Genomic DNA, 16,722 nt, shown 5'->3' on the forward strand with positions numbered 1-16,722 from the left:
ATCAAAAAAAAGTTCAAAAATAATATATGGAGTGCAACAGTGAAATTTTCCCTAATCAAGAAGCAAAACTAAAATCTTAATTGCTTTTATAATAAAAAGTATTCTTAAAAATGTTATGATAAAAAAACTTTTAGCAATCAATTTTGGCAAGAATGATTCAATATGGTCATCTCCAGCCTCAATCACCGCCTCCACAGAAGGTTGAACTTGGAGAAATTTGCCACAATATAATCAGTGGACTTGGTTACCCATTGCTTCTTGATGCTAGCCTTGAGCTCTTGCACATTTGTGTGTAATGTCTTTTTTATCTTGCTCTCTTAAACGTTCCATACACTGAAGTCCTCCTACATCATGAAGTTCAAGCTGATGTCCAGGATCCGGGATAAATTCTAAAATCTACAAAATGAGACTATCATTAAGTACTATTTCCGAGGAGATTATATTAAATACAAAATTTTTTTTTTTTATTTTGATTTAATTTGGTATTGGTTTTTATTAAAATCAGGTGAACAGTTCAGGAGAAAATGTATTTTGAATTTTTTTTTGTGTTGGTTGTTAAATAGCACCCGCACCCTCTAAGTAAAGGGACAATCAGGTAGGTTGAGAATGAAAAAAATTGCCGGAATAGCTTTGTTAATTTATCTGACACGTTATAAGTGATGGGTAATTTTATTCTCGGTCTTCTCATTCCTAGTAATTTCATTCCTATAAAATTCATTCCCAGTAAAATTCATTATTACAAAATAAGAAATGGGGTTTGTGTTTATTTCCTTCATGAGCATGTACTGCTCACAGATAGTGCAATCAAACGGCATGACAGCTAAGCTGCTCTCGCCCTAAATAGTCTTCAAATTTTCAAGGTGTCTTATTCTTATAAGTAGCCTTGCCCATTCCCTAACCTCAACGTGCTTTACTATTGTGGTTGGAGTGTCGTCGAGAGAGAGAGTCCAATTCTACTGCTCATCCAAATTTGGATTATTAAAAAAAAAAAAACACATAAATGTTGCTTAGGTAAATGTTTTTTTCGGAAACATCAAGAAGACCTTTTTTGTAGTTTTATTTCACATGTATCAAGACAGTTATTCCTATGGTAAGATGTAATATTATATAAAAAAAATGGAAAAATTGAAATAACTTTAACTTATTTTAATTACTTTTTAAATATATGAAATTGAAAATGTATGAAAACTAATATATTTGTATAAATATCCATTTGTTAAGGAACACTTATGGACTCTCTATATTGGCTTGTATTTACCAAATTATCATGCTAAAAACTATTGAGAGTTTCATCTTTTAGCTAGGTATATATTCATAAATTCATGCATATTACATACAAACAATGTTGTGTCCTTATTGGTCTAGTGGTTTTCAAGTGGTTGCAGTTCTTACATAGCTTTTTTTAATTGTTTTTTTTCTTTATTAATTACATTAAAAAAATAGACAGAAATGGTTACTTTAGAGGCATTTATTAATAACTCGATGACCTATTAAAGAATGGACAAAAAAGAAAAAAGAGAACTCCGACCATCCGTTTTTACTTTTCTATTGACCAAACTGTGTTTTTTCAATAGAAAAATCCCATAGTTGCACACAGCATGAATTTACCTTTTTAATATATATGTAAATCCAAAATCGTGCTTTATCCAATTGAGGAGTTTGTTGGCTTTGGTACCTTCCCAAGTAAGATGTTTTAGTAAAAAATGTAATTTATATATTTTATTTAGTATCAGTCAACAATATTGTGAACCTTGTTTTTAATGATTTACACCTTCTAAGATATGCTCCTTGAATATCTATTTCCTTGCTATATGAAATATAAAACAAGATTCTTTCTTTTTGTTCAACAAATATTACTTCAACTTAGGTCAAATTTTGATGTTAGGGAAAGGGCAAATCATTCAGTACATCTGAGACATCAAAATTTATCAAAGTCCATTTTTTGAATCCTGCCATTTTGATTCTCCTTTTCTCAGTATTTATTCAAGATGACTTTTGTACCATAAGAGGTATGCCAGAAGTGCTTGTCCTGACCAAAAGATGGCAATAGTTATTTAAATAGTCACTGTACAGAGTAGTACATTAAAATTTAAAACCATTGGATTTTAAACTACAATAAGATATAACATATTAATTAACAATATATGCAATTTCAATAAAATTAACACTATAAAGAGATGTATATCTGAGCTCTCTTAATCATTAATCTAGCCACTCATAGCGGCAATGGTGGAGGAAACCCTTAGCACCCAATACAGATGTAGTCATCGGTCATGACGTCCTATTATTTGCTGACAGTGGACTTGAGGCAACAAGTTTTTTGATGGCAGGCCTTTTCTTCGATATACACACTAATGGTATAGTCGAAGGGGTAGGAAGGCAAAAAGTGTTTAAAAAGGGTCCTAATTAGTCTCGCAACGGAGGAAATGGATTTCTTTCCATGCTGGTTTCAAAAGTGGTCTCTCCGCCCTTACAAGGCTCTTTTCAACCACTTTTTAGATAGCTCCCTGGGTAGTCTTGGTTTTAAAATATTTTTGTATAAAAATTTAAAATTAAAAAAAAAAAAAAATTATAATAAAATTTCAATTATTCAATCTTTTTGATTGAAATTTCAAAACTTAAGATTATTTAAGAAATAAATTTTAAATATTCATTATTTTGAAAAAGAAAGTTAAAATATCTTCATAAATCTAGAAAAAAAAAAAAAAGTATATGTTTTGATAATGTTTTTGATAAAATAATACTAAAATCCAAAGCTTTGTTCAGAAAAGATTTATTTTTTTCGAAAAAGATTGAAAAATTAAATTCTATATGTTCATTTTTTTATGCAAGAAATTTCGAAATCCATAAATAAAACAAATTAAAAAAATTTTTAGACTAAAGTTTTCAAAAGTACAGTTATTCTAAAAAATAAAATATTTTGGGAAAACATTTACAAAATTAAATTTCGAATATTGTATTTTTTGTATAAAAGTTTCAAAAATGAAGCGCTGTTCACTAAAAATTAAGTTTCTTAGAACAAACTTAGAAAAATTGAATATTAAATAATAATTTTTTTATGGAAGCAATTTCAAAAATCATCAGCTATTCAACAAAAAAAAAAATTACAAATTTGAGGAAAAAGTTTTCAAAAATACTGTTATTCTGAAAAATTAAATATTTTGGGAAAAAATTTCCGAAATTAAATTTCAAATATTGATGTTATTTGTAAAAAAAATTCAAATAATACATTTTTTGAATTTTTTTAAAAATATACACTACTTTTAATAAATAATTTCAAAAATACAATATTTTGTATCAAAATTTCAAGAAATAAAACTACTTACAAAAAATAAAATTTCAGACAAAAAATTTTAGTAACTTATTCATCAAAAAATTTAAGGAAATCAGGAATTGTTCAATGAAAAAACATTTTTAGTAAAAAATTTAAAACAATTAAACTTAAAAATATTAATATTTTTACGGAAGTAATTTAAAAAATCCTCAGCTATTCAATAAATAAGAGAATTTATTAAATTTTTTGACACAAAAGTTTTCAAAAATCCAGAAATGTAAAATAATTAAATTTTTTGGGGAAAAAATTTCAAAATTAAATTTCAAATGTTGAATTTTTGGAGAAAAAAATTCAAAAATCCACTCCCTCTTAGAAAAATTTCAAATATTCAGTATTTTGTAAAAAAAAAAAACTTAAAAACTAAAAGTAACAGCAAAAAAATAAAAATTTGACAAAAAATTCTAAAATATTCAGCATTCTTTCAAAAATTGTATTTTTGGAAAAAAGTTTTAAAATTCAAGCATTCTTCAAATAAAAATCCCAAATTTTTCAAAAATACAGTTATTATAATAATTTAAATATTTTGAGAAAAAGTTTCAGAAAATAAAATGTAAATTTAAATTTGTTGGTAAAAATTTTAAATATTGAACTTTTTGGAAAAAAATTATATAAATTTACTGCTGCTCACAAAAAAAAAAATATTTTGCAAAAAAATAACAATCAAAATGAAATTAAATATTTATAACAGAAAAAAAAATATATTTTCAAAATTTAGAAAAATTTTTCAAAAAAGTTTCTATTAATAAATATTTTTTATAAAAATTTAAAAATCTAAGCTACTCACACAAAAGTAAAATTTCTGACAAAAAAATATATAATCCACAACCTTCTCCAAAAAAGTGTATTTTTTTGAAAAAAGTTTAAAAAAAAAACTCCAAAAAATTAAAAAATTTCGGAAAAGTTTTCAAAAATATAGATAATATATTAAATGTTTTGAAACAACGTTTATGCTAAAATTAAATTTTTATGCTAAAATAACAAATATTCAATTATAAGTGTAAAAATTTCAAATTCTAAAAATGTGAACAAAAAAATACTATTTTAACAAAATTATTTTAAAATCCTTAGCATTTTTCAAAACCTTGTATTTTGAAGTTTAAAAAAACCACTGTTTAAAAAAAATTGAATTATTTTGAAAAAAAGTTAATTATTCAATTTTTTGTATAAAAATTTCAAAATCTAAAGTTATTAATAAAAAAGTATAAAACTTGAAAAAGTTTCCAAACCCCTAGACTTAAGAAAAATTATATTTTGTAGGAAAAAATTTGAAAAATTAAATTCTAAGTATTTATTTTTTTCGGAAAGAAATTTGAAAAATTTAGTTATTAAATGAAATTATTGGAAAATGATTTTAGGAATTAAAACTTACAAAAAAATTTAAAATCTTTAGCATTTTTCAAAAAAGTTTCGAATGTCTAATTATTGTTCACAAATAATTAATTTGTTTAAAAAAAGTAAACATTAATTTGTCATTTTTTTTTTTCTAGATTTAAAGCTAATTAAGAAATACATATTTTCAATATTCATTTTTTTCTGAAAATTAACAAAAAAAATTTAAAATATAGAATTTTCTGGAATCAAATTTAAAAAATTAAAAATTTTGAAGAATTTTAATATTTTGAAAAAACTTAAAATTAATTAATTTTCGGAAAAAATTTTAAAAATATAAAATTTTTGTAAAAAATTTACAAAAATTAATTTCTTATAAATTTTTTTTTTTTTTTTGAAGAAACTCTTTAATATACATCTTTTTATAAAAAAATTTAAATTTTTTGGAAAAAAATTCCAGAATTTAATTTTAAATATTAATTTTGTTTTATTTTTAAGCTCTTTTAAAATAATTAATTTTTTAGGGAAAGAAAATGATAAAACAACATCTTTACCTAAAAATAAGTTTCTTCTTTTTTTTCTCTTATCTTCCCCTTTCTTTCTCTTTTCCTTTTTTTCTCTTCTCTTCTACATTTGAATTAAAAGGGTATAAATATTGCAGGTTGCATTAGTTTAAACATCATTCTCATTTTTGTAAATTTACAAACATAGTAAGGTGTCCAAATTTCCTATAGACTTTGTGATTTTGAATGATAGATTACGAAAAAGATACGTTCATTATGACCTGCATGTGGCTTTGAAGAATCTGAGGATGATGAGATATTTAGGTAAAAGAATATATGTCTGAGTGCTCAAGGATGGAAAAAGAAATACGTGAGATAATGGAGACCAACTCTTGGAACGAGACCTATCGGGAAATTTACAACACGTCTCAACAAAACAAACAATTTACAACATTGAATGCCTGGGCCTCGGATAATTTCTGCTTGAACCGCTATGACAATATACACCCCTACGATCACAGCCGAGTGGTTCTTCCTGTCCAAAATGGACAAAATGATTATATCAACGCATCATTAGTAGAGAATGAAAGGGCGAAACGACGGTATATCCTTACTCAAGGACCTTTGTGTACTACAATTGGACACTTTTGGTCCATGGTGTGGAATGAAAAGAGCAAAGCGATTCTTATGCTGAATAAATTGATGGAGAAGGGTGTTAAAAAGTGTGAACAATATTGGCCGCCACATTACGGAGATCCATTCATTTGTAAAGATGTTCAAATCCAAGTTGATAATATTCAATCTGAGTCATGCATCGACTACATCCTCACTAATTTACGGCTAACAAATCTTGCTTCCAATGAAGAAAGGATTGTTCTACATTTTCAATTTATAAGATGGCCAATTTTAGGAGTACCACGCTGTCCGGATGATTTTCTTAATTTTTTACAGGCAGTTCGAGAAACAGGTAGTTTAGAAGAAGATGTTGGACCTCCTGTAGTCCATTGCTCTGCTGGTATTGGAAGATCAGGCATCTTTTGCCTTGTTGATACTTCCTTAGTCTTAATTGACAAGGAAGGGCCCTCGTCCGTTATATTAAAAGAAATTTTGTTAGACCTACGCACATATCGAATGGGACTTGTACAAACATGGAGGGAATTAAAATTTAGCTATCTTGCTATTGTATCTGGAGGAAAAAGATTTAATAACCTACCACAGGATTTTCTTGATGATGTGATAAAATCAACTCCACAGCCCGATGATCCCAATTCTTCAGATGTTTTTAAAAGGCCTTGGCCTTACAATATATATATCAAAAAGAGTACAAAGTCTCAGAAAAAAAACCTGGAAATAAATTCATCTAGCGCTGAAGAGTCCACCAGCAAGGAAAGTAAAGATATAGAAGATAAAGAATGAAGCATTGATGAATTAGTATGGATGAGATAACAAGATTTTGCTTTCCGTATTTCAAGGATTTGACAGAATGGATCAATTTCCCTCCATAATAATATTGAACAACAAAATATGAACTTGTATTTTTTTTGGACGTATTAATATCCTTTTTTAATGTATAAATCTATTTTTGATTATTTGAGAAAAAGTTTATTTAAAAAACCCTTTTCTTTTTTATCAAAATAAATTTTTTTATTCAATTCAATTCATATTAATCATGAAAAAACTATTTAAAAACATTTAATTGTCATTCTAGCTTTTAAGAAAAGTATATGTTTAGTGTATATCATTGTGAAACATTATTCCAATTTTAAATATTTTAAATGTTTGGACTCGGTATTTAATTTTGATGATGAGGAAGCCTGTTTTTATGAATGAATGTATGGTGTGTATCATTGTTTTCTTTTTTGATTTTTTTCTACCTTGATTTATATATCAAAACTTTTATTTCTAATTTTTTTCCACTTGATATGGACCGGTATAAAAATTAAAAAATCTGTATGCTCAAGACTCAACTTTCATTTGAAAAAAAAAAAAATCACTTGGTCCATTATATGAGTACACTCAAACAAAAAATGTTGGTATGTCTCCATTATTCTTGACAAAAGAAAGATCTTCTCTCCTCCGATGTTCTATCATTTAAACTACCCAAGGTTGGTTACCACTCTGTACTTTAACCAAAATAATGAATAGTCGTTCATCCTATTAAATCCTTTGATTGTACTCCGACTGAGCCTTTAAACCGAAGCAACTCTATCTCCTTCCTTCTTTGATCTAAAAATTGGTTTCTTTTTGATTTTCTAACCAATAGGAGCCTATTGTTTTCTATCATATTCATACAAATAATGCAAAAAAACTATCCCTAGGGCCAATTTATCTTTTCTTAAAAGCAACCCTCTTTAAAATGCCTTCTCTTGCAAAATTTTATTTGTGGCAAATCTCTCCAAAGAACGAAATATTTCTTTTGATTTACGTATCTGATATATATGCTAATCTACTGTTCTCTAAACTTTAAATTTTAATAAAACGCGGCTCCTGGTTGCTGCCCCTCTAACCCACCCTTGTGGACGCCCCTGTACATTGCGTATTATTAGAGAAAGGAGAAAGCTGTGTGGGAGAAGGGTTTGCTCATACTCGAGCATAAACAGTGTCGTAAAAAAGTTTCAATTGATTGTTTAGCGAAGTTTCTTTGTAGTTTTGCGTACAGTTGGGACGGTCCTCGTTCTCATACACATAATACCTCTTAAAAAATTGATTCATTTTCTTGTCAAGTTTGAGTTACTCAACCTCTAAAGAGTTAATACAAATTATACTTTGCAAAAGTTGATTTAAGAGCCTTTTTTAATCAAAACACTTTTAGGCAATTCATATTATGTTTATGATGAGATGATCACAAAATAAACTCTTTGAAAAAGTCAATCAGTTTTTTGTTAAAAAAAGTATTTTTTTAATAATCTGCCATTTTAAATGTTGGTTGCTAACATTCGAGTCTCAATGCCCTATATAAGAATTAATTATTAAGCAATATATAGAATTAGATACACTTTTTAACTGATGTATATAGATAAATATTAGTCTTGAGATTCTTATGATTTTTAGTGGACCGAACTGATTTGGTACTTTAAAGAAGTTAGGTCTATACACATCTCAAAGAAAAATATGGTGTTGGTTGGTCCATAGAAAAAATTTGATCTAGTTCGATTCTATACATGAACCGTTGATGACGTCATGTGGGTTTTAAAATTGTATCATAAAAATTATGACAAAAATTATTTAGTTTAGTCATCTTTGGTATCCTTAAAAGCTATATCTTTCATAGCGAAAAATAAATCACCAGGCTAATAAATCTATAGAAGTTAACGAGTGTGTCTGCAATTTATATTTTTTTAAATATCCTTTATTTTGGTAGATGGAGTACCATTGATTTAGAAGTAAACATTAGAGCATTAATTTTACCCCATATTCCCAAGGAATCTACTTTTATCCCCATATATTTTACATTTTGTACAACTCCTTCACTAGGAACGACTGGGGCGCAAACGTATGTACATAGAGTAAAGGAGAATATAGTTTCCTAGGGGTGTTGGCCATTGAGCTACGTCGTTCCATCTTTGTTGTAAAGCATTAGTGAAAGACAATGCTGTTTTGAGGCTCAACAATATCTCTCTACGGCATCCGTAGAGGCTGTGTGAAAAATGTTGTGGTAAGCCCTTTAAAATCCATTGTTTTCACACAATAAGTAAAAATATGTAATTCCATGTACAGTTCTCCATATTTAAAGGAGCACAAATTTTCTTCCGGCGATTTTCGCATAAAAATAGTTGTATAATAAATACTTGTTATTGATATGAGTCTCTAAATTTCTTCACATACAATTCCTTAACTTTAGAAATTAGAGTTTGAATAAATATTTGATTAGCAATTTATCATAAGCAAATACAGTTTTACTTTGCTTAAATACACCATTTTAAACAACACAAGGAACTAATTGAAACAGTAACGGGGAGTAAAAAATTCAGTAATTAAATTATACATAGTTAAATGCATGATTTATAGAGTAATGAATTATTATGTAGAACTATGTCTCATACAAAAAGATCCAAAGTGGTGTAATTAGGTAGTTGTAAGAATTGCTTATGAGTATGATTTGACGTAGATTATACCATAATGAATGATTGCTTTTGTTCCAGTAGATATAATATGTATATGAATGATTTTTTTTACAGAAGTAGCTATAATTGTATAATCATAATAATAATTTGTGAAAACAATGGTTCATTTTCTTCAAATATGAAGTAGTAGTGGATTGGTGTGGTAGAGAGGGGTGGGAGATTTGACAATCATAACATGTTGTTACCGTATGGAATGCTACTATTACCAGAGGTGTCCAGAGGATTATACCTTGAGTGGATAGAGTGGAATTTCTTTGAAGAAAATCAAAAATTAATTTTTTTGCAAAAAAAAAAAAATCAAAAATCCAATGTCATAAGTAAAAAATTTAATTAAAAAAAAAAAAATGCAATATATTAATTGTTGAAAAAAAAATATTAAAATTATTTTTCCAAAAACAATGATTTTTATAAATCCATAGCTATTCACAAACGATTAAATTTTTTTGAAAAAATTTCAAAAATCCATAGCTATTTATAAAAAAATTATACATAAAAAAATCCTAAGGTTTTAACAAAAAGTTAATTTTTTTGGAAAAAAATAGCGTATATTAATTTTTGAAAAAAAAAATTAAAATTATTAATTTTTGTAAAAAAATTAAAATATTAATTTTTGAAAAAAAAAAAAATTGAAAATATTAAATTATTGAAAAAAAAAATAAAACATTTCCCAAAAAGTAATTTTCTGTAAGTTGTTATGGATTTTTGAACTTTTTTTTTGAAAAAATGCAATTGCATGTTAGATTTTGATATTTTTTCAAAAAAAATTAATTTTTTGTTTATAACTTTGGATTTTTTCATTTCATAAAATTTAATTTGTTTGTGAATAGCTATGGATTTTTAAGTTTTTTTTCAAAACAACTAAAAAATATTTTTTGATTTAGAAATAATTCAATTCAGTCCCAATTTATCTGCAAAACCCTGTAGAGTATACTTTTTTTTTTGCAAGTATCCCAAAAAATATATATACGTATATTGAATTTTTTTTACCTTCTTCTAAAAAAAATATAATAGTCAAAATGTATGCTCGAGGGAATTTAGACAATTTTCACTTCCTAAGAAAATTTAAAGCGTTTGAATAACATTCTTTCTGACCAACTAATCAAAATCTATTTTTGTATGCATACGTTTCGTGACAATGCTCAATACTAAATATACTCGTACATGCCCAACGTTATTGCTCCCAACTCCCCGCCCCATTGACAACATGATTAGAAATCAATAACAATTAAAATCATCTTCATAATTCATTGGCATGCAATCCCACAGAGTGTGCAATCAATCAATACATATTAAGAAATAACAAAATAATAGTAATATTATAAATATATATGAAGAAGAAGAGATTGTTCCTGATATAATTCACATGGTATTCGTCACTTCCGTGAGAAGAAATTGGGAATCAAAATACATAACATGAGACCTTGTAGATCTTTACTTGCAACAGCATTCAAAGATTTTAATAAACTAACAGTCCGGTTAATGGGTTCTGCAGGGGAATAAAGCGGACTGTTTGAGACTTCCAAAATAGCATCTTATTCTTTTTGCATGTGTTTAAATATCAAAAACTTTTCTTGACCGTGATCCGGACTCAGGGCCTTTTTTTAAGTGGAGCACTGTTTTACGTCTACAAAGTCCTGGGGGTTTTAATCAACATGTCCTCATTCACAAACAATAACATTCTCTACACGCAGGTGAACAGTTTGGCAGCTCTTGACGTTGAAGGTTGTCACATTGGCGACCCACGCTGTCATAATATCAGCTTGGAGCGTATCCAAATTTGGATGAGAGGTGCATCAGACATTATTCTCTAAGACGCCCTTAACTACAAAGTCCAAGGGGTTGAGGTCATGCATGAAGGAGGGCCATATGGAGGGAGGACAGAAGTCAGACATATTGTTACCACGTAAATTTTAGTTTTTCTTTGTTGTATGGAGCTGCAATGGACTTTTTCATGATGTAAGGAGTCTGGAGGGAGATGCTTACGGTCTCTAATGCCTTCTTGGCACTTATACCGTTGCTGAGGAGATCACAAGCCTTTTTGTTGTTGCTCCAACATTTTTTCACTTAGAGACATGTGATAAAAACTAAACTTGTTTATGTATGTTACAACGCTCGTTTGTTTGTTCATAATTAAATAGAACAAGGCCAAAATCGATGTTTTGATCATTTTATGTTTTATTAAAAGGGCATTGCTATCAAAAACCTTTCTTAAGCGACACCTAAACTCAGGGCCGGTTTTAGTGGGAGCACTTGATCCAGGCTACTTTGTTAACTGGAAAGGATTTTTTCTTATAGGTTATAAAACAAGGATTTATCTTTTTTTCAAATTAGGTGATTTTTAAAATAAAAAGAAATATTATTTTATTAAATAAATCGTCATTATGCCATTACCGCTAAGCTGGAGGATTTTTTGGCCCCAACATAAAACAACATTTTGTCATCAAATTCACATTGAGTGAAAAAATGTTTTTACAAGTTTATAATTATAATTTTAAGGTTGTATAGCCATTTAACCATCCTGGAGGTTTATTTATACCCTCAAAAATAAGTTTTTGTGGAAGGAAGGAACGATAGTTAAAGCCTTTCAATCAATACCGTAGACTAGGTACTTTTTTATAATATACTTACATGAAAAAGTTTTCCAATACTCTTGTAAAAGTAAAAACAATTGCGATATGTATATTTATATATATAAAGAATGTTAAATACTTACGATTGACAAAATGCTTACAATTGGTAATTAATGGGATGGAATCTTAAAATAAACGTTCGCTGCCCCTTGGATCAAAATGCTAATTAGCCCATAACGAAAAATCCTCTTACTTGATAAACTTGTTCCCTGAACGATATTCACAAGTGATTCAAAAGTGGATATCAAATAGATGCAATGGCACTAGAGAAGATTAAATAATTATTTACATTACATACTTTTGATAGACTACATGCAGTGATAGATTTTTATAAGATGGTAGCAATTTGTAATTATATACATACTATGTTGTAATTTTTGACCTTTCTTGCGACATTTTCCTTTACAAAAAATATATCTTCAACAACGTATCTAAATACCATCTTATTAGTGAGTATATTTTTCCTTACTTTTATAACAATGCAGCTATCGTTTCTCACTTACTTCATGGATGCTGATAATTCAATGTTTATATTTAGGTATGTGATCCCTTGCTTATTCCAAGTTCGATTAGTTAAGACAGGGCTGACTTTAATGAGAGTAGGCCCCTGGCTATTTTTTTTATATTTTAAAAAGGTCAAGCCTTCTTGTAGAATTATGTAAACCATTTACACCAACAGTAAGTTTGACTCCTGAACCATTTATCAAAATATAGATATTTCATTTACTAGACTTGGTTCAGCAATCAGTCCAAACTGGAAGTGTGAGGTACTATCCCACATCCTTTCATTTGTCCAGATTATTATTTAAAAAGTAGGCTGTGCACTCAATGTGTTGTAACATAGCTAAGATTACATACTAAAAATTTAATGACATACGGTACAATTTATACGAATACTAAGGTGTTTTATTTTGTGATACAGATTCATATTTATAGGTTCTTAGTGGCTGTATCCGGCAGTGCTCCGAGCTATTAGGCGTCGACGAATAGATGGAATCATGTGCTTATAATACTGGGTTGATGTTATCTAGTGGAGCACTCAATTTAAATTTTAATAAATCGCAAATTTATTCGTCGAATGTCTTCAAACTCGTTGAAAGATATGTTTTGGGACTCACGGTTCCATATCTAAAGTTTCGGACCATTAAAAACAAACCAAAAACGAGAATCATTAAAATGGAGCAACAAAGGAATGAAATTTTGAAGCTTCCCCCAAGCAGCATGTCCCACATGACCATATCCATGGAGCTCGGGTGCAGCCGTACCACTGTCTATCGTACTAGGGACTTATTCACCACCACCATGGTAGGGTGTTGTGGCCGGTACAGGTGAAGTCTGCCCTTCCATTTTATAGAGAGGATGGAGTGGCACAATGGAGATGCTTACATCGAACTCTGGATGAGATAGTTCTGCCTTGGGTCAGAGACAAGTTTGTGAGCAACTTTGTTTTCATTCCAGACGGAGCTCTGTATAATTGTAACGCTTAGACACAGGCCTTTCAGAAAGACAACATTCTGGGCTTTTCGGACCTCAACATGTAGTAACTCTCTTATCTTCCCAAGGAGTTTACCAAGGGATTTATGGCTCTTAGTGAGAATCTTATTAGAGCACAGTGCTCAATTATTGGATAAAAGTTGTGCCAAGCACTTTTTTCAGATTATTTGCTAAATAAATATCCTCACAAAATATCTCGTTTAAAATCGACTCTTGAAAAAATGAAAATAATATAATGTGTACCACTGAATAAAATCAAACCTGTATAAAATAGAACTCCCCAATCATTGGTGTTACATTCTGTTTCACATGAGTACACTCAAACGTAGCTACTCAATACTAAGATTCTCAAGAACAAAAGAATAATAATAGGAGCATTTCATTCATTTTTACAAACTGTTTTTATGAAACTTGATACATATTAAAATTCTTTTTTAAAATGAACACACTTAGTGATATATGTAAGTAACCCTAAAATACAATCAAAAATGATTTTCCAATAAATACAAAGACAGACTTGACTTTATTAAACAGTGTCCTCACATTTAAATAGATATTCCAATACTTTTCAAATACTCGGTAAATGCATGTAGGTTGTCCTCTCTTTCATCTATATCTTTTTTAACAAAAGTATCGAACAACATATACCAATTTTAATAAGGGAGACTCGTATGTAAATATTGATAACCTGGCAAAACTTGGCCAACCCTATTATTATTCGAAGGTAGAAGAACCATTGGGGAAAAGAGGGAACCTCAAACTAATTTTCCTACCTTCATCCAAAAATCAACGTATTAAATATAACAAAAGGCCTTTGTCATAATGAATCTCTTTATATTGATTGTATTTAACTTTTTAATAGCCAATTTTAGATTTGTCATTTAATGAGGATGAATCGTTCACAATATGGAATACAATTCAGTCCCTTTTTATAATCATCAATTCCAAATAACTTTGGTTAATTTATCAACTTTTTTTTCATATCAAAAATCGTGATGATCTTTAAGATGAAATGATAAAGTACCTTCATGCATTGTTCATTCTACGAAAAAAAATACAGACCCAAATCTTACTTCATTCCCTCTATTTTAACAGAAAATATCATCTACCAGAACAATCATTACTCTTTTGACAATAAACAGCTAATATCATTGTTATACATATTATATGCTATATAAAAAAATAACATGAAATTTAGCCCACTTATTTTCTTAAGCTAAAATATACTTTATTTTAATCATAGTTGGTTTTTTTTAGTTGTAGGGATGTCTCGAGTTGTACTTGGTTCAAAAACCAGCGAGATAAAAATATTAAAAGACTGTTGTTCAGTTCAGTGGCATATCAAAGATTTACATAGTGATGCTATTTGGGAGCCTTTTGAGCATGTTAAATATGAAAACGAAAATTACCCTGGTAAGCCTGAAAGTTTAAAAAATGTTTATAAGGAGAGCAGCTTAGCAAGCTGTTACGACGTTTCATTTGATCAGTAAACATAAAAAACAAACCTGACTTATAAACTCAGAAACAAAAAGTTTTAAATTGGATAAAATAGCCAAACACAAAGTTAGACTTAATTACATCAATCAAAACTATCAGCAAACTAAAAATACCCAGATATACTTCGAGTTAGCAAACCTTCAACTTCCTACGAAATGAAATAATCCAATCAATTAACACCAGGGGACTAGGGGAGTCATAATTCCTTCGGGGCAAAAGTTCATAGTTTCTGTCTTATAAATCTTACATAGTGGGTCAAAAGATGATACAAGACTTTCCAACTCTGAAGAGGGGGAGAAAGAAATAAGTAGTGACATTGGGGGAAAATATTTCCGATGTCAATCCTCCATTCGAGACTCTGAGTCTAATAAGGACGTACAATTATAACTATCCAACAAATCCTCAGTGTTACTTTTCGTCTTTTTATAAACAAATGCAAATGTTCTATCCAGTTTCTTATACATCAATGATAGCTTGTATTTAGTAGGAAAGGAAGTTTACTCCTCAGGATTTAAATAACACTGGCAACAGCCTATGTAAAGAAAATTAACTTTTCAGTTTGCTAACATAAACAGAACAGCGACCTACAAAACGTACTCAAATTCATCAAATGGAACCGCATAAGAGCTTAATTGTGGTCGGCTTAATTTAAAAATAAATTACATGTTTAAAAACCAAAATATGAATGAAGGAATATCACATTTCTACCAATGAAATGATGGTAAGAAGATCACTTATCTTTGAGCACAAAATCCGAAAATGATTTCATTTTCGATGTGGGTCGTCAGGTTATATAAATATTTGAAGTTAAAGTAATTCGGGACTATGATCGTTCAGAGACATTTTCCATCATTTAAACAATCTCCAAATTGAAGTACGATGTATTTAAACTGATGTAAAAGGGTTTTTTATTATTATAAAATGTTTTAGTTGATTGAAAATTATTGATCTTGTTATAAACTTGATATAGGTATTTCCATTTTAAGACTGAAAAATGATGAAAAACAAAACTATTTCTGAGACCCTTATAAGTTATTGATAATACATAATGATAAGGAATATTATAGGTTATATTATAGAAAAATATTCCATGTTTTATTTTAAAACATATGCATATTCGAGGATTTTCGTTTGATTTTGTATTTTTGGGTGATCCTATTTTCTATGGGTGTGAACCTGGAAATATGCAACATTCTTGTAATAATGTAAAATCCATTTCAATGTAAAAATAATGTTGCATGCCCTTAAAAATAATAACAATTGATATAAATATCACAATATCACCTATCAATATCAATATAATACTACGCTTCATACAATTCAAATAAAGTAAATACTAACTATATTTAAAATATTGAAATTCCCTTCTCATCGTGAATACATAGATCTCTTCATTGTTGTAATCCAGGAATCTTCTTCCCAATGAAGGAGTCGACTTTGCTCTCCTAAGAAGCCTGATAGTTTTCCTCAGATGAATTTACATGCTGTTTTCCTCCGTGGAATGCGGAATTCCCAATAGGAGCATCTTTTGAGATGGATGATCAAGTTAGAAGTACCACACTGGTTAGTATTAGAAAGAGACTTATGACGGTGAAGAGGCTCCACTTGGCACCAACAATGAAATAAAAACCATTTCCTCTGTTGGAAGACTCTTTTGAACTCTTTTTGACACTTTCGGCTCCCTACAGTAAGTCAAGTTTAAAGGAAGCCCTACAGTTTCTGTCATTCAAACGCCGAGGCCCTCAAAGTATCTGCCAGCCAGTGCTGGGACGTCATGACAGATGAATACATCACAACAGATGACAGGGCTT

General features: G+C 29.0%; 1 pseudogene; it reads left to right on the top strand.

Moving 5' to 3' along the window:
* The first annotated feature begins 5,520 nt into the window (after nt 1-5,520).
* LOC121130558 (tyrosine-protein phosphatase non-receptor type 1 pseudogene) lies at nt 5,521-6,582 on the top strand (annotated as a pseudogene).
* Nucleotides 6,583-16,722: the final 10,140 nt, after the last annotated feature.

Source organism: Lepeophtheirus salmonis, chromosome Z, assembly GCF_016086655.4.
Source record: "Lepeophtheirus salmonis chromosome Z, UVic_Lsal_1.4, whole genome shotgun sequence".
Lineage (NCBI taxonomy): Eukaryota > Metazoa > Arthropoda > Copepoda > Siphonostomatoida > Caligidae > Lepeophtheirus > Lepeophtheirus salmonis.